We start from the raw sequence: 19,962 nt of genomic DNA, 5'->3' as shown, positions 1-19,962 counted from the left end.
CCATAAATAAAGTCTTATGGTGTTTTTTTTTTCTTCTGGTTTTGGTTTTTTTGAGGCAGGGTTTCTCTAGCCCTGGCTGTCCTTGAACTCAGAAATCCACCTGCATTTGCCTCCCAAATGCTGGGATTAAAGGCATGTACCACCACTGCACAGCCAAATAAATTATATATATATTTATTTAAATATATGTATGTACCCTTTACCTAATATTTCCACCAATATATATTTATATTATATCTCTGCTATAAGTTTCAAATACTATCTGATGATATTCTTAGCTTTTGATTGGTGGAAGCTTATGTATTAAGTTAATTTATTCCAAAAGTTTTACTCGATAATCATAAAGATGTTAGGTCAAAATCAGGTGAAATGTTCTTTTTTGGTTTTTTGAGACATCGTTTTTCTGTGTAGTCCTGGCTGTCCTAGAACTTGCTTTATAGACCAGGCTGTCCTCAATCTCAGAGATCCACCTGCCACCTCTGCCTCCCCAATGCTGGAATTAAAGGCATTCACCACCAGGCCTAGCTTCAGTGAATGGCTCTTAAGGAGACAGAAGACAGCCCAAGATAACTTGGCTCTGGATCCACAGCCTGCTGGGTTTTTTGGTTTTTTGTTTTGTTTTGTTTTGTTTTTTCTGACTCTTCAGTTCACATGACAGAAACATGGGAACAATTTGTAATTCAACACACACATACAAAACGGTTAAGTAAATTCTGTAATATCCATTCAGTAGAAGTATTTTGTTTTCGATGTTGGAAACTGAACCCAGGGGTCTTCTGTTTAATAAGCATATACTCGCCAGGGAGCTATATCCCAGTCCCAAACAGGACTGTTTACCTACTTTTTTAAAGGCCTTCCATTAATGACCACTCTTAAGAAGTGGCTCTTCATTTTCCTTTGAAGTCTCGATAAACTTTAAAACCATAAAGCCAGGCATGTGGTTTGAGTTTGTAATATCTCAACACTTGGAAGGTGGAGGCAGGAAGATCAGGAATTCCAGATCATCCTCTTCTACATAGCAAGTTGTGGGCTAGCCTGTACTACATGAGACTGCCACAAAATAAAATAAAACAGCAACAAAAGAGTTAAGTGTGATGCCCCACCTTGCCATCATAGCTCAGGAGTTAGAGACCTTCATCTACATAGTGAGGTTAAGGCCAGCCAGGGCTAAGGAATGCCTGAGGTCCTGGAGGGGAGCAGGCTGGTGGGGAGAGAGGAGAGTCTGAGAAAACCTGTGTAATGCTGTTGCTGAAATCTCCAATCATAAGGCCTGTCTCTGGGTCCAAACATTTGCTCTAATTAAAAGTGAAATGGTTTGGTGTGTAAAGGTTCTTGCTGCCAAGCCTGGCAACCTGAGTTGGAGAGCCAGAACCCACAAGGTGAAAGGAGAGAACCAGTTCACACAAGTTGTCCTCTGTCCTCCACACTAATGTAGTGTCCTGAGTGTGCACATATACAAGAAGTAAATATAAAAAGAAAAATCAGGCTAAGAATTTGGTAGTGTGCTGGACTAAAGTGTGTGGCCCAAGGTTTAATTCTTAGTACTGCAAAGCAGCAATGAAAGAGGAGGAAGAGTTGATTATTTAGTTCAATGGTAGACCACTTGTCTAGTAAGCACAAGGCCCTAGAGTTGGTCCCAGCACTGAAGGAAAAAAAAAAAACAAAAACAAAAGGAGGCCAGGCGGTGGTGGCACACATCTTTAATCCCAGCACTCAGGTGACAGAGGCAAGTGGATCTCTGTGAGTTCAAGGCCAGCCTAGTCTACAAGAGCTAGTTCCAGGACAGGTTCCAAAGCTACAGAGAAACCCTGTCTCGAAAAACAAAACAAAACAAAAAATTAAAATAGTAAAAGGAATATTGAGAGTTCAAGGCCAACCTTGACTACTTTACTAAATTTTTTGTACTATTACAGTGCATACAAGTTTTGTTGTGCTATTGATATTTCAATATTGATATTGAATATTGATATTTCAAGATCATCCTCTACTGCACAGAGAGTTCAAGGCCAGCTTTGACTACATAGACTAAGGTTTTTTTAATTTTGTAATATTACAGTGCATGCAAGTTTTGTTGTGTTATTGATACCCAGTTTTACCTCTTTGGTTAGAACAATTTAGTATAACTTGTACCTTTTCCTTAGCTGTGTGAAAAAAAATTAAAAAATAAAATAAAAACAAAAAAAACTGGAGCCCTAAGCTTCATGCTTCCCATGTACAGATGCCTCAGTCTAAAGTAGGAGTGGAAACAGTTTAGGAACAGAAAAAGAAGAACAGTTTCTCAGGAAGCCAAAGAAAGGATGTTGTCCTAAAAATAGACAAGAATGTGGTGGCCCAAGCCAAGCATCTAGAAAGAGTCAGTGTCTGCTCCCTGCCACCATGATTCTGCTCCACATCCAGAGTGCTGGGATTACAAGCATATGCCACCGAGTCTGACTTCAAAACGCAGTTTTAAGTGCCAATATCCAGGCAGCATCAGGCGAGGCCGACCAGAAGCCAGTGGGATCAGGTGCCTGGAAAGCAGCTGGTGAAGCCGGAATGAAGTTACACTATGGATACAGCGCAGACAGGGTTGGCACCTTCAAATATGGTCACAGCATTGTACAGAGGAGAATGACAGCTCCAGTTAAGGGTAACCAGCCAAGCCAAATTCTTTGGCTTGACATCACTTGTGTGTGAAAAGAACACAGGCAGCTCCAGCTGCCTTTTCATTTATGTGGGTAGGGAGCGTGCTGGACAAGAGTCCAAACTGTTCAGGCTTTGGGCCAAATATGGTGGCTCATGCTTGCAATTCCAAAAATTGGGAGGATAAACCTGGAAGACTGCCATGAATTCAAGACCAGCCTAGGCTACAGAAGGAGAATCTATCTTTAAAAAAAAAAGCAAACTAAAACAAAAAACTGATGAGAGCTATTCAAACTTTGATGCTTATGTACTTCTGGACCATTTCTGTGAGTATTGTATTTGCTCAAGTCAGTGAAGAAGTCTATCTCCTTCATATGGTGGCTCATGTCTATACTCAGTACTCTAGAGGCAGAGGGGGGAGGATCATCACAAATTCAAGGACAGCCTGGTGGGCATAGGGAGTCTCAGGTCATCCAGAGCTACATAGAGAACCTTGTCTTCCTCCTCCCCACCAAAAAGATCTCTAAAGAGACCAGTTTATCTGAGCAGATCAGACTGTGTTGTCCTGTTTTTATTTATATATGTTTGAGTCACCATTTCTTGTATTCCATGCTGTTCTCAAACTCGCTATGAAGCCAAGGACAGCCATGAATTTCTGATCCTCCTGCCTTCACCTTTCAAGTTTCACCTGCCTAGCCGGGTGGTGGTTGCGCACACCTTTAATCCCAGCACTCGGGAGGCAGAGGCAGGTGGTTCTCTGTGAGTTCGAGGTCATGAGGCCAGCCTGGTCTACAAGAGCTAGTTCCAGGACTGACTGGCTCCAAAGCAACGCAGAGAAACCCTGTCTCGGGGGAAAAAAAAACACTCAAGTTTCACCTGCCTTATATTAACTGTGGTGCATGCCTTTAATCCTAGTACTTGGTGAGGTGGTGAGGCAGAGGATCTTTGAGTTTGAGGCCAGGGCTGGTCTGCAGAGCAAGTTCCAGAACAAGCACCAAAGCTACACAGAGAAACCCTGTCTCAAAAAACCGAGAGAGAGAGAGAGAGAGAGAGAGAGAGAGAGAGAGAGAGAGACTTTGTTTTATATTTATATTGTTTTTTTTTCTGTCAGACATATTTTCAGCCCCCATTACCCCATTATCTCATAAAGCATACAGGTATGTTTTGTCATGCCTCTCTGATTGGAATGCAGAGCCCAGGAGAGGATAATTGCTGTGCTTCCTTCATCACGGTTTCCTCAAAGATCAGAAGAGGTGTCTGACCTGAACATGAACACAAAGCATGAGGAACTGCACTAAAGGGCTACAGCATTGGAAGGGTGAGAGCCACTGGGCTAGAGAGTCTGTAACCTAGCAAGAGAGTTATAGAGGAAGACAACTACTACAGACTGCTGGTCTTTACATGCATGCTTTGGGGACACACACACACACAATCCCTGCCCACAAAAACTACATGTTAAATGTCCCCTAAGGTGAGTAATGGTCTAGGGAGGGAGGAGTCTGGAATAATCATTCTGGGTAGTTAGAGTGAGGTCTGTCCCAACAGATAGCAAAAAGGTCATTAACAACTTGCACTCCCAGGTTTTTGGATGGAATGCAGGTATTTGATTTTATCTCCTCCATTGAAGAGACACCCCTACATGATTAACATTCCTGACTCTCTTATTGCTTCTCTGTGAGTTCAAGGCCCTCCTGCCCTCTACAGGGGTGTACATATACTAACACACATGCACCTGCTCTCACACTGCATACATACATACATATAATTTTAAAAAATTTAAAAAGGGGCCAGGGTTGTCAGTTCTAAAGTACTTAAGCAAGGACAGATTCCTTGTGCTAGTTATTTCTTTCTGCATCTCAGGTGCCCAGGAGCATCCTGTACCCTCCCAGGCATTATTTCCTAAGTGCTTTCCCAGTGACCCGTTGGGGCAAAAGCACAGTGCTTCTCTCAAAGGGGGCAGATCCAGATATGAGTGACAGTGGCCCAAGATGAGCAGATTTAGGTTACTCCAGATACCATGTCCAACATGGTAACAAGTTAGGTAAAGGGTTTGCTGGTGCTTTGTTTTTTAGAGATAGAGCCTCACTATGTGTAGACCAAGCTAGCCCTCAAATTCACAGAGAACGTCCGGCCTCTGGCTCTTAAGTGTTGGGATTAAAGATGTACACCACCATGCTCATGAAAGTTCTCTATCAACAGAACAAAGAAAGTCATAGAACAAAAGATGTTCCTGAAAATATATCAGTGAGAACATCAGGGAGGTTACAACAGAGAAGGGAAGTTTCTGCCGCAGGCCTCAGATCTTATCTGATGATTCTTAGCCTTTGGGTGGAAGCAGGGACCTGTTTGTACATTCTTTTTTTTTTTTCTTTTTCTCCCCCCCCCTTCCCCAGACAGGGTTTCTCTGTATCTTTGGAGTCTGTCTTGGAACTAGTTCTTGTAGACCAGGCTGGTCTCAAACTCACAGAGATTCTCCTGCCTCTGTCTCCCCTGAGTGCCTGGATTAAAGGCATGAGCCACCACTGCCTGGCTTGTTTGTGCATTCTAAAAAGAATTTTATCTTCTATTCATCAGGATATTAGGTCAAACTTTGAAGTAGGAAATAAATGGCTATTAAGGGTCTGAGCTCCACACCTACAACATTCCTGTTCTCTGCAGTCACATAAATTCTATAGTCAGTCAGTGTTCTGTGACAAAACTTTACCTGGGGAGACACAAAACATGTCTGTTCATCCCAGATATGCATCCCAGGACAGACCAAAGCACAGATAAGCAGATACCACCAAAGTCCAAGTTGGTTACCTAGTGAGTTTTGTTGGGGTTACTTACAGGAGCAGAATTGTCTGAATGAGGGTTCCAGATCCACTGGACCTGAACTTACAAATGTAAGCTTCTGTGTGAGTGCTGGAAATAGAACCCTGGTCCTCTGAAGAGTAGCCAGTGCTCTCAATCACTGAGCCATCTCTCCAACCCTGCTTTGTGGAATCTTTAACACAGCTTTTTCTGGGAACTTTAGCCCACAGATCCAACTATAACTGTGGAGGAAAACGTCATTCTCTGGTCAGTTGCTGTTAGTATTCAGGCATTTGTCCTGGCCTGCCCCTAGGTTCCTGGCAGGATACGTCCTCAGCTGTGGCCACTAAGAGCACCTTCTGTGCACATTCTTTCTCTGTGTGCCCTTTTAAAGGGTGGGCTTTGCCCACTTCTCGTCTTTCTCTCTCCCTCCCCTCCTCCTCTCGGTCTCTCTCTTCTCTCCTGTCTCCAGAGGCCGATCTCCCCACTCCCTTCCTCCTTTTCCATTCCCTTTCCCCAAATAAAAACACCTCCATGTGAACTCTGTTGCACAGCATCTTTCTCGCTCACACCACTTTGTAAAAAATTATTTATTTTTATTTTATGTGTATTGGTGTGGATGTATGTCTATGTGAGTATGTCAGCTCTTGGAGTTACAAACAGTTGTGAGCTGTCATGTGGGTGCTGGGAATTGAACTCAGGTCTTCTAGGAGAACAGCCAGTCTCCCAACTGCTGAGACATTTCTCCAGCCCCTCTCATATCACTTTAAAAAAAATTACAGCATTGACTCCTTGACCGGGAAAGGCTCTCCTGGCACTTCCTCCTGCCCAGAGGCAGTTTGAGGCTAGACACACGAGGATCCTGGAACTCAGTCCATATACGACAGCCATTGGTTATTAAAGAAGCTCACTTCTCCAGATCGCTGGGTCCCTCCCTCCTTCCAAAACAGGCATGATTGGTGAGCCCCTCCCTTTTTCCCACCTCTGGCTATTTTCTGAGTGAGGACACATCTCTCAAGCGAGGCTTTTTACATTTTGGCTTCATTAAGTCCTGGTCCTTGGCAACCACGACTCTCTTGGGCCCAGAGCCCTCAGCCCTTTGTAGGCGGAGACTGTTCATTCGTTTCCTGGACTCCCAGGCCCTAATAATAACACAGAAACTATATTAATTACAACCCTGTTTGACCAATAACTTAGGCATATTTCTAGCTAACTCTTACATCTTAAATTAACTCATTTCTATCTTTCTGTGTATCGTCACGAGGTTGTGGCCTACCGGTAAGGTTCTGGCTAGCGACTGGCATCTTTCTCCTTCAACAGCTACATGGTGTCTCTCTGACTCTGCCTACTTTCTCTCTATATCTCTGTTTGAATTTCTCATCTGGCTTTACTATACTAAACCATTGGCTGAAACAGCTTTTTTAATAATCACTGGTAATAAAATATATTCATAGCATACAGAGGGGAATCTTACATCAGCCCTCACTCTGCATGATGACTTACTGGGTGACCTTTGCCTTTCTTGGACCCTTTCGTCCTTCGGGCTTTGTCCTACAGCCCCTGCTCCTTAACGCAGGGCTTTCCAGGGCGGCTTGTGCCTTTCTCGTTCAGTCCTTGCTTGCTTCTTCTGCCTCACTCATGGGTAATAAGACCAAAAATCTGCTTCCCAGCATCCTATATCCTGATACTTTACAGGAACGGGACCTTTGCAGCGTTCTGCTAGTGGTCCTGATAGATGGAAGGAGCCCTTCTACCCTTTCACTCCTCTGCTTCCCATCCCCTAATAAATCCCTTATACTAAGGGTTGTATGCAGTATGTTTGCTCAGTGGCAGAGCTCACTGAAAGGTAGTCACTTCACTCTGGGACCCTCCCCACCTGCTCCACCCTCAACAGACCCACTCTCTTTCACCTGCAGCAAATCTGTTTTCCCGTACACTGGCAGCTTTGCCTTCCATTCAATATTGGCAACAGGTTCTCTGGTGGGGCTACCTGCCTCTGACCATTCCCCCTGGATGTGAGACTTCCTTTCTTGAGCACAGTCCTCTCTTGGCCTTCTGGTTTTTCTCAAAGTCCTGGAACTATGTGACTGTGTCTCTCTTAGGCTCAGAGCCCTTGGCCCCTGCTCTGTAAGTCTGGCCAAACACAAAGCAGCCTGTACCATCTCAAAATCAACCCTCTCTGAATTCCTAGGACGCTAGGAATTGCAGACACTTGGGTCTTCTCTGCTTCATTCATGGGAACTGTGTCATCATTTATACCTCCTTGCTCCCATTGGGATGTTCTTGGGAGACCCACTGGCCATTCTTAATCAGTTAGTGTGGCTGGCCTACCAGCTGTGGGCCCCAGGGCTGGTGGTGCAAGACTACCAAACACGTTCGGGTGATGCTGTGGTGATGGACAAGGGTCAGGTGCTGTAGGCCCTCCGGAGTCGACTTGGATCCTCCTCGAACACCTTTTTACCAGGTCCACACAGCACCTGACGCTTCCTCAGAGCCTGGACAGTGAAGTGAAACAGCCAGATACTCCAGGACGTGCCAGTACCCCAGCTTTCCAGATCCCCCAAAGATGAATGACACCCCCCAGGTCAGCAGGAAGTAGTCTTGAGAACACTATGTCCTCATCCCCGCCTCGCCTGCTACCCCTTTCTAATTTCTCACCTTTTTATAATAAAAATGAAGGAATTCAGGTATCTGTACTAGTCTGCCCTTGAGGTTCTGATGGGCTAAGTCCTCAGTTGTAGCCCCTAAGAGCACCTCCTGTGCACATTCACTATGTTCCCTTTTAAAAGGACTATGCCACCTCCTCCCCCTCTCTCTTCCTGTCTCTCTCTCTCTCCCTCTCCTTCTCTCTCTCTGCCTCTGTCTTCTTTCTGCTGCTCCTGTCCCCAGACACCGATCGCCCTCCCTTTCCTCTTTTTGCGTTCCCTTTCTCCTAATAAAAACCCTTCCACGTGAGCTCTGTTGCATGGCATCTTTCTCTTGTGTGCTGCTTTCTAAAATTACAACAGTTGCACTACCCTTGACTTCTGTGAATAAAAATTTGCCCTGTTAAACTGCCCAGTGACCAGACCTGGTGGTACATTCTTTTAATCCCAGCACTCAGGAGACAGGTAGTTGGACCTGAGTGAATTTGAGACCAACCTAGCTTACATAGTGAGTTCTAGGTCAGTCAGAACTACAAAGTTAGATCTTGTCTAAATAAACAAACTGCCCAGTGCCTCCTTAAGAGAGCATGCCCAGCCAGACAGTGGTACTGCACACCTTTAATCCCAGCACTGGGGAGGCTTAGGCAGGTGGATCTCTGTGAGTTCAAGTTCAGCTTGGTCTGCAGAATGAGTTCCAGGACAGCAGGGCAACATAGAGAAAACATGTCTCCAAAAAAGGAAGAAAGCATGCCCAAAGCTTGCTGACCAGTGACAGAAGTTCCATTCCTCTCTCTGTGCTTCTTGCTTCTGGCAACACACACACACACGAACACACACACACACGGACACATGGACGGACATAAACACTGATGCTTTTACCAGTACATCTGGGTGGAATGCTACCCAGTTAGGATCTTTCAGAGGAATGTCGTGTCAACATGTGTCATTGTGAGGGGTGTCCTGGGGGATTCATCTGAGTGCCAGAACTTGGAGAAGGCTGTCAAGGCCAGAAGAAATGAACGGTTCAGTAATACTGAAAATATGCTATTGAAACATGGAGCTGGAATCTGGACATTTACAGCTGTCACACCAAACTATTTAAGTGAAGTCATATTTTGTGCTAGACTTCTAAAAGCATAATCATATGAAAACTATTTTTATTGTCTTGAAGCATGGTTAAAAGCAGCTTGCCACAAGTAAAGAAGTTTACTATATGATCTTTGACTAAATGTACAAATATATAAAGCTAAGTGGTTGTTTTCTATTTTACATTAGAAAACATTGAGTTCCTGGAGGGGGGATGATGGTACATGCCTTTAGTCCAGCACTTGGGAGTCAAAGGCAGGCATATCTCTTAAGTTTGAGGCCATCCTGGTCTATCTATAGAGTGAGTTCAGCCAATACTACACAGAGAAACTGTCTCAAAAGTCAAAAGACTTTGAAAAAAAAAACCCACAAAACATTGAGTTGTCAGAGCCAGTGTAGAACTTGGGAAGAAGGCCACAAGTACAAGGCTGCCTGAGCTGTATATGGATCTGTCTTGAAACAACAACAAAGAAAACATTAATTACTAAGCATTGCCAGAGAAGTACCTTGATTACTTTATTGACTCAACTATTCTTCAGAGGTGTTTTTCAAAGCTGTGTTCATTTTTATTTTTAGTAGAGCAGGGTCTTTCTATGTAGTCCAGGCTAACCTTGAACTTGAGATCCTTCTGCCTCAACCCCCAAGGTTCGATTGCAGGTGTGCATCATAATGCCTAGTAAAATTAGTTTTCAAAGAAAGCATTTAGCTTGATTAAATGTGCTGGGTGTGGTGGGGCACACTTTTAATCCCAGCACTTAGGAGGTAGAGGCAGGTAAGCCTTTATGAGTTCGAGGCCAGCCAAGGTTACATAATGAGATACTATCTTAAAAACAAATAAGCAAACAAACAATATATATATATATATATACATACACACATATATATGTATACATGTATATATTACACACAAATACACACACACGCATATTACTGGAGAGTTAACTCAGTGGCTAAGATCATTTGTTCTTTTTTTTAAGGATTTATTTATTTATTATGTATACAGTATTCTGTCTACATGCACACCAGAAGAGAACACCAGATCTCATTACAGACGGCTATGAGTCACCTTGTGGTGGCTGGAAATTGAACTCAGGACCTCTGGAAGAGCAGTCAGTGCTCTTAACCTCTGAGCCATCTCTCCAGCCCTTTTTTTTTTTTTAAAAGATCATTTGTTCTTGTAAATGACCCAAGCTTGATTCTTAGCACCCACATGAAGGCTCGTCATCTCCTCAGGCACATATGTAGTGCACAGACATATGTAAGCACAACACGCATACGCACAAAATGATAAAATCTAGAATATTGTGTCATTCTAGCTCAGTAATTAAGAATGCATAGTGCTCTTGCAGAAGACTTGAGTTTTGTTCTCAGCACCCAGATCAAGTGACTTACAACTAACTACCTGTAACACCACCTCTGAGGGGATCCAATGCATTGGCCTCCATAGATACCTGCACACATGTGTGCACACCCACATATAGACCCCTACCCATACACATAGTTAAATAAAAGAAATCTTTTTGTTGTGTGTTTGTTCATTTGTTTGCTGAAGTATGATTTCTCTGTGTAGCCCTGGCTGTCCTGGAACTCATTCTAAACCAGGCTGGCCTCAAACTCAGAGATCCACCTGCCTCTGTCACCCAAGTGCTAGAATTAAAGGCGTGCACCATCACTGCCTGGCAAGATAAAATTCTTAAAGTTATTTATTTATTTTGTGTGTATGCACATGCAGGTATGTGTACATACGCATGTATGTATAGGTGCACATGCATCAACCTAAATTTGGAATCCAGAGGTTAACTTCAGATGCCATTTTTTTTTTCTGTGTCTCTATGTAGTCCTGGTTGTACTGGAACTCACTCTGTAGATCAGGCTGACCTTCAACTCAGAGATTCATCTGCTTCTCCCTTTGAGTGTGGGATTAGAGGTGTACGCCACTCCCTCCTGTTCAGGTGCCACCTTGTCTTTGAGAAGGTCTCTCACAGGCCTGGGTCTCAGCATGGAGGCTGAGCTAGATGACCAGCGAGCCATGGAGAGCCACCTGCCTGCCTCCCCAGCTCTGAGATTTCAAGTGCACACCACCACTCTCAACTTTGTACTTGAATGCTGGGGGTTGAACTCAGGTCCTTAGGCTTGTGGTGCAGACACTTTACCAGCTGAGCTGGCTTCCAGCCCTTTTCTGGTTCAGTGGTGCAGTCCTATTCTAGAAAAGTCAGGGACACACACTAAGTTAACATAGTGATCTCTGTCTCTGTGGGAGTCTTGCCCTAGCTAAATCATTTTACTCACTGCTTATAGGTTTGTCTTTCTAAGCATAGACTCAGTCCCTCGCTCCCTGCTTCTCTAGTACCATTACCTTGTATTTCACTGTAAATGGAGGCAGAGCTTTTCTGTCCTGACTACATAGTCTCAAATAATCACACAAAAGTTTATATTAATTACAAAATGATTGGTCTATAACTCAGGATTATTACTAACTAGCTCTTACAACTTAAATTGATCCATTTCTATTAATCTACACTTTGCTACATGTCTTGTGACTTTACCTGTCCTCTAGCACATCTTTTTCCTCTGCCGGCTGACTCACATCTCTCGCTGACTGCCCTTCTTCCTCTCTGTATTTTCAGTTGGCTTTCCCGCCTAGCCTTATTCTGCTTTGCTATAGACCAAATCAGCTCTATTATCAACCAATGAGAGCAATACATATTCACAGTATACAGAGGCTTATTCCATAGCATTTCACATCTTGCTTCTTTAAATTAAAAAGAATATTTTATTTTTATTTATTTATTTTTTGAGATAGGGTCTCACTGTGTGGCCCTGGTTTGCCTGGAACTCACTTGTAGACCAGGCTACCTTTAAACTCACAAAGATCTACCTGCCTCTGCCTCCTGAGTGTGAGAATTAAAAGCACATTCTTTTCTTCCAAGCTCATACTGAAGTGACCCATTAAGCTCTGTGTTCAGTATCCAAGGACTTTTCTAGTCCAATGTTTGAAACTCTCGATATTCCTCCCACAGAAAGTTCTGAAGACCCATGAACCACATAGCCAAGTCTATCACAGCATGGACCTTCTTCTCCGTACCAATTTTCGGTATGTTCTCATTAATGTGACAAAATCCCTGACAAGGAGTAACGCAAGGGAGAAAAGATTTCCTTGTTCCATCATTCAAAGATCCATCCATCAGGGCAAAGCACAGTGTCAGGGTATGAAGCAGCCAGTCATACTGCTTTCTCAGTCAGGAAGCAGAGTCATGACAACTGGTGCTTAGCTCACTTTCTCTGTTTGATTCATTTCAAGGCCCCGGCTCTTGGAAAGATACTACCAACAGTTAAGGTGGGTCTTCACACCTCAGTTTACCTCATGTAGACAACCCTCACAGGCATGCTCAGAGGCATGTATCCTAAGTGATTCTAGATGCTATGTAGTTTACAGTATCAGATACCACAGAGACTTAGGAGGAAGTGAGACAACCGCAAAGGAGTTCTGTGTTATCAACGGCAGCATACTCTTTACTTAAACTATACAATGAGTAGAAACACCCCAGCCTTCAATGTAGTGGTTTCATAGCTTACCATACAAAGGTCCTGTAAGGACACAAAGGAGTGTGTGCTAACAATTGCAGCTGGGCAAATCCATGGAAGGTAGTCATGTATAGAAAGAAATACTCAAGATACAATTGATAGTGTGTCAGGTAGTGGTTTTACAAGTAGCTTTCTCTTGAAAATCTTTTTTTTTTAATTTTTTGTGATTTATTTATCTTTTATTTTATGTGCATTGGTGTGAAGGTGTCAGGTCCCCTGGAACTGGATTTTCAGACAGTTGTGAGCTGCCATGTGGTTGCTGGGAATTGAACTCAGGACCTCCAGAAGAGTAGTCAGTGCTCTCAACCTCTGAGCCATCTCTCCAGCCCCTCTTGAAAATCTTACATTGAGCCAGTGAGATGGCTCAGCAGGTACTTTCTGCCCAAACCTGACAGCCTGAGTTCAACCCCCAGAACACACATGAAGGTACAAGGAAAGACTGACTCTACAAGCTTGTCTTCTGACCCAGAATATGTCATGGCTCATATAACCCCTGTCATACACACACACTAATATAATGATGATGATGATAATAGGGGTGGAAAGATGACTCATCAGGTAAAGGCACCTGCTGCAAAGTCTAATGACCTGAATATGATCTCTGGAGCCCACGTGGGAGAAGGAGGAAACTGACTCTCATAAATTGTCCTCTGACCCACATTGTGCATCCACAATGAACATACACACACTCTTCCTCCCCACCCCTCTTTCTCTCCCTCACTCCCTCTAAAATGTAATGAAAAATTACTGGCTCTGGCAGTGGTGGCACAAACCTCTAATCCCAGTACTTGGCAGACAGAGGCAGGTGAATCTCTGGGATCTCTTGAGTTCAAGGTCAGCTTGGTCTACAGAACAAGTTCTAGGACAGCCAACCCTATCTCAGAAAATCAAAATAAATAATTTTTTAAACTTCAATTTTAAAACTTCTGTTTAATTTTCTTTTCTTAACCCAAAGGATGTGGTAGGCATAAGGTTTCAGAACTGATTTGGGAGTCTGAATAAGTCCTGCATATATGAATGGATACTTCTCTCTATAATGGTGTAATTGACCAAGCACAATGGCTCATCCCTGTAATCACAGGCTTGGTGAACTAGGGCAAGATCACCATGAGTTGAAGATTGGTCTAGGCTATAAAGTGAGACCTTGTCTCAAAATGCAGGTAAAGCTGATAATTGTGATGATGATATAGGCCATTCCTTCTTACCTTCCTTTCTTTGTTTTTGGCACAGAATTGGAGTTTATTAAGACAATTTAAGGGGCTGTAGAGATGGCTCAGAGGTTAACAGGGGACCCTGAATCAATTCCCAACATCCACATGGCAGTTCACAGCTTCTTTATTAAACCAATCATAGTGACACAGTGTAAAGGAATTTTTCACAACCTTCAATACCTCTCAGACTCTGTAACTGATTGAAGCCAAAGGAGGCAACCCTTTGGTTAAATGGTAAATTTGGGGATTTAGCTCAGGCATTAGAGTGCTTAGCAAGCATGAGTGAAGCCCTGGGTTTGCACAAATGGGAGACAGGGGTGCAGGACTGTGATTCTAGCACTCAGGAGGTAAAGGCAGGAGGAACAGAAGCTTAAGGTCACTGTTGGCTACATAAGTGAATTACATAAATGAGACCCAGAGAGGAAGATTGGGAATATCAAAGGAATAGGACTAGATATTTCATGCATTCTGGAACACCAAGGATAGTGTGATCTCAGATAGCTTATAGGGTCTCTAAGCAACCAAGAGATAAAGCTGATGTCTCTAAGATCTCCTTAGTGCTGGTGAGATGGCTCAGCCACTAAAGACACCTACATCAAGCCCGACCACCAGAATTCAATCCACAGGATCCACATGGTAGAAGGAAATAAATCATCTGTGCAAATTATTGTCTGACCTCCACTTGGGTACTGTGGCATATATCCCCAGCACCGCAGTTATGTAAATGTGTGCCCCCCACTAGCCCCAGACAGCAGCAATCTGTACACCATGATGGAAGGAATGGGTTTGGGAATGAGTAGACCATGCTATAATAAAGTAGGAAAATAGCGTCCTATTCAAAACAAAGGAATATTCAATTTTCCTGTACAGAGAAATAGCTTGAAAGTATGGTGTGCCGCAAAAACGAATGTGGCTACTGTGTGTAGGTTGAGTAGGGAAGTGGCAGAGACTTAGGAAGTCATTGAGGTCACCCTGTAGTGGCACACTCAGGACTGGCACTAAGAAGCTTGTTATGGTCGAGGAGAGTGAACAGTAAGTCTAAAAGTCACTTGAAGGGTTGTTGAGATGGTTCAGCCAGGAAAGACCCTTGCAACCAAGACTGACAAGTTGAGTTGATCCCTGGCAGAAGAGAACCAATTTCTCCAAATTGTATTCTGACCATAGCACACATGTCCAATACATGCACTTGTGTACATGTAAACACACACAAATAAGTTTAATGAAAAAAATGTTACTTGAGGAGGTAGTGACAAAACTAGGGTCTACCAAATTCCTACATGCTGTGCCAGGGACACCAAGATGAGCATTGAGTCACTCCTATTGCTTCCATGTGCTAGGTGAAATTCAGCCAGATTAAATGACTCTAGGTGTAGCGGTCCTAACAGGAGGAAGGAAATTTTAAAGGACATTTGAGCCCCTCGCTTTGTCTATCAGATTATTAAAACAGTCGACACCAAGAAATTGAAATTCTCCCTCCCTTCCCCCAGGAGTCCCATGCTAGAAGAAATAGGCTGAAGCCTGGGTCAGCCAGAGGGGTGCGACTGAATCCTGGACAGAGACTGGCAATTTGACGGATCACTTTGCAGAATCACTGGAACAGATAAAACGATGGTTACCGATGAGTGGGGCCACTCCTTGCCCATAACTGACCCCCTATTTCAGACTAAATCCCATGCAGGAAGATGAATTTGGAATTTGGGAAGGGGTTTGGGGGTGGTGTCTCTTATTTTTAACTCTGTCCCCTTCCAAATGTGGCCACATGGGATGAATCTTTTTCTGTTTTCCAATAGTTATTTAGTGATTTACTCTTTTAATTAGTTTATTAAGAAGAGGTGGCTTAGCCTGGCTAGTGAAGGCAGCAAGGGCACAAAACTCCTGCCGAATAAAGTGGGAGCGAAGGTCTGTGCTCCTGAGTCCCTGAGCTGCAATCTCAGTGCACTGCGGAGAACCTTGCCACGCTCTAGATCCCATTCCACCACCCCCCCACCACGCCGCCAGAGAGAAGAGCACGTGGGGCAGAGGATCTAGGAGATGTCCTGGTGCCGGAGGCCGCCACGCTTAGGATGCTCCGATGCTCCGGAAGTGGCTGAGTCAGGGGCCAAGCATGGCAGTGACTCTGGCGTCCGCACCTCCCGGCCGGCCCCAGAGGAGGACTCCGGGTGACGCAGCTGGTTGAACGGAAGGACTGATTCAGCGCCGCGATTCAACGCCACGACGCGCCTGGGAACTGCCCGGGGCCACGCACCGCTCTGTCACCTGGTGTTCCTAGAACTCCGCTGTCTCTGCGCCTCATCACAGGAGCTGAGATCCGAATCTAAAGTCACTAAGTGGTCCAAGCTTCAAACACTGCATGCAGGCTTAATGTCTTGTGTAGGCGGATCTCTGTGAGTTCGAGGCCAGCCTGGTATACAGAGCGAATTCCAGGACAGGCTCCAAAGCTATAGTGAAACTCTGTCTCGAAAAACCGAGAGAGAGAGAGAGAGAGAGAGAGAGAGAGAGAGAGAGAGAGAGAGAGAGAGAGAGAGAGAGAGAGAGAGAGAGAGAGAGACTGTCAAAATCAGAAGTTTCCGAAACTGGTTAGATGAAGACCAAAGACTCTTAACTAGCAGGGGATATACCATGATCAAGAGGGTAGTTTTCCCAGAGTGAGGTTTATCCATTGTGCTCCCAATGTGCTGATTCCAAATGCAGAAAACTCGACTGCATAATTTGTGATAGTGGGGGAACTGCCCCCTGAATAAATAAATAAATAAATAAATAAATAAATAGACACTTGCCTAGTGTGGGAATTGCTACCCCGAGTTATATTTCCCTGCCCCCATTCGAGGTGCTTATCTGCTCCTGGAGTTGGATGAGGAAGTTTGAGTGCACGTGATTATTCCTTAACCCCTACTGGAGTCAGGTGAGAGTTCCTCCTTGGGTCAGGTGACAGTCCCTTCGCAGCCCCCTCCCCATTTGGTGCCATGGTATAAAAGCTAGCCCCAGCAGAACAATAAACGAGCTACTGTTTCACCTCAACCTCGTGCTCTGTGGATTTCATTCAACCTGGACACCCTCCGCAGAGACTCGTGGTTCCAGACCGTGCAGGCGCGGTAGCCTAGGGCCAAACAAAGTGGTTTGCCTCATTCAGTTCCTAAATGCAGTAAATAAAGTTATAATATAATAATAATAATAAAGCAGGCACACAAACACAAGTTTGTTTGTTTAATTAAAAAAAAATCCCGTAAATTCAGTATCTGGAAGGCCTAGGCAGGAGATGTGGCACAGGTACTCCCAGCTCTAACTTCCAAGTGCTGGGATCATAGGCACTGAAGCACTGTGCCCAGTTCGCAGGGAAGAATGACAGTTGAGTCTGGCATGGCTGTCCTGGATAAGATGATGCAAATGTTTCTTTGCAAACTCTGCCCATTTGTAAAAATCAACTTCAAGTTCCTTCCTTCTTAATCAGATCGGTGACTTCATAAAGAGGAAATGGATAAAGCTGAAAAAGGATGTCACATGATCTTTTGAAAAATTTTATGACTTAGACCTGTCATGGGCAGTGAAATCATTTCTCAGATGGGAATATAGCTTCCCATACACCAGAGCTCTCTCCAAGCATTCCTGAGGCCCAAAATTCAAGTCTCTTCACCCCTTAAATGCTAGGACTACAGCCATGCATCACCATTCCCAGTTTTCTGTAGTTCTGGTGCGAGAACCCCAGGCTTTGGACACACTAGGCAAGCGTGCAGCCTACTCGACTCCATCTTTGCTCTAAGCAGAGAACGCTGTTCACTGGGACACGTCCAGTTGACCTTATCTAACCTCTTCAGGCTGTCCCAGAGGGTTGTTCGATAGGAATGATAATAATTAACCAGAAGAATCAAATTTCCTCTTCCAAAGATTGAATCTGAGACCCAGATAATAAGTCGCTAATAACAGAGTCAGAAGCTGGAAGGTACACAGAGAAAATGCTCTGACTAGTAGCTATGACACAGCAGAAGTCAGAGGCAGACGGCAATCGCTAGTATTCCAGAGTATAGAGGGAAGTTCAGCAGAACCATTAGATACAGACAGAGCCCAGAAAAGCATCCAGACAGCATACCTGCTTTTTCTAGGTTGCCTGGGATCTAATACAGCCCCTCAGATCCCAGACTGAACTTAATATCCTCCAAAGCCTTAATCTGCCTGACTGAAATTCTTTTTCTTTTCCCACATAGCCTTGGAATAAATCCACTGTCATCTTAAGTAATGTGATCTTTGTAACCAAAGATACTAGCTATTGTATTCTCCAAATCAGGCTTTCCCAGCTCTGTACATTCATCATCTCCTCCACTTGTACTGTTCCGCCCATGAAGGACTCCCAGTACTGTCATGTTTCAGAGTCCAGAGCCCAGCTCAGAGGCCTCCTCCTCCACCCTGCCATCCCTGACACTGTAGCTCCAAGTAATGCCTCCCTTGTTCCTAGAGGTCCTTTCCTTGTCTCCCTCTTCTCCTCCCCATTACATTGCTCCTTCTCTCCTCTTTCTTGCTTTTGAGATGGACTCATTCCAATTCGTAATCCTCTTGCTTCAACCTCTAGGGTCCAACACGAACACTGTCTGTCTCTCTCTTCTGTCCCTCAGACTGGGTTTTCCGTATCCAAGCCTGGCTTCTAACTCCTCCAATTTACCATTGCTAGCCGAGCTGACCATGATCTTGAACTTTTGATCATTTTGCCTCTACCCTCCCAAGTGTTTGAATTACAGGTGTGAACCACTATGCCTAGTTTTACAGGGAATCAAATGTGCTCTCTCTCTTTAAGACAAAGCCCCACTTCCTGCACAGCTTGGTCTTAGAAACCTGACTGGAGCCAGACAGTGGTGGCACATGGCTTTAATCCCAGCACTCAGGAGGCAGAGGCAGGCAGAACTCTATGAGTTTGAGGCCAGTTTGGTCTACAGAGTGAATTTCAGGACAGCCAGGGCAACATAGGGAAAACTTTTCTTGAAAACAAACACAAGCAAACAAACAAAAAACCAATACAACAAAAAATCTGATTGAGGTAATCAGGGAATAAAGAAAGAACAGACACACAGACACATGTACAGAACTGGGGTCAGTGGCGCTGACTACACAACAGCCCAGAACCTCACTTTTTATCCTTTTTAAATTGTTATTCTTAGTATTATTATTGAGACAATCTTACTATGTAGATCAGGCCAAATTTGAACTCATAAAGATTTGCCTGTCTCTGCCTCCCAAGTGCTGGGATTAAAAACGTGTACCAGAACCCTTGGCTAAAGCACACATCTTTAATCTCAGCACTTGGAGGCAGAGGCAGGCAGATCTTTGTGAGTTCGAGGCCAGCCTGGTCTACAAGAGCAAGTTCCAGAACAGGCTCTAAAGCTACAGAGAAACCCTGTCTCGAAAAAAAAAAAAAGATATACAGTTAGATACATGCTAAGGAATGATGGTAGGGAAATATTTAAAGTCTTTGTTTTTTATAACTAAATCATATGTTTCTGTATTTAATATGTATGTATATTAAAACCCCACAGTTCATAATATTCAGTGTGAGCTAGGGTGTTTCAGGAAGCATTCGCCTGTGTTCTGTGGTATGATAGCATATAGAGTGTGCTAAGTGCACACACTGTGTCCAGAAGCAAGTCTGCAGTGAGAAAGACCTGGGAGCAACATGGGTAAGCACTGCTAGCAAGAGCTCAGATTCATCGTAGGTTTGATTTTGAAATGTTATTTGTTTGTTACACGTTCAGAAATCTTTTACTGTTCCCAAATATTTCGAGATCCTCACACTATATTACATATATTGTTAGTCATGTCCTGTAGTTTAAGAAGCTGTGGATTTAACCACTTTATAACTTTTGTGAAGTTTGGGAAAAAAAAACAGAAAGAAAGAAAAGGAAGTAAAAAGGACAGGAGAGAAGGAGGGAGGGGGAAGGAAGGACGAACCAACCCACAGCGTGTATCTAGCTCTAGGCCAGAGGCTAGCAAACCATAATCTAGGAGTCAAATGCAACTTGCAACTTTCTGTTGTTTGG

This window comes from Myodes glareolus, chromosome 7 (assembly GCF_982192425.1).
Source record: "Myodes glareolus chromosome 7, mMyoGla1.1, whole genome shotgun sequence".
Lineage (NCBI taxonomy): Eukaryota > Metazoa > Chordata > Mammalia > Rodentia > Cricetidae > Myodes > Myodes glareolus.
Note: the sequence above shows the minus strand (reverse complement) of the source record.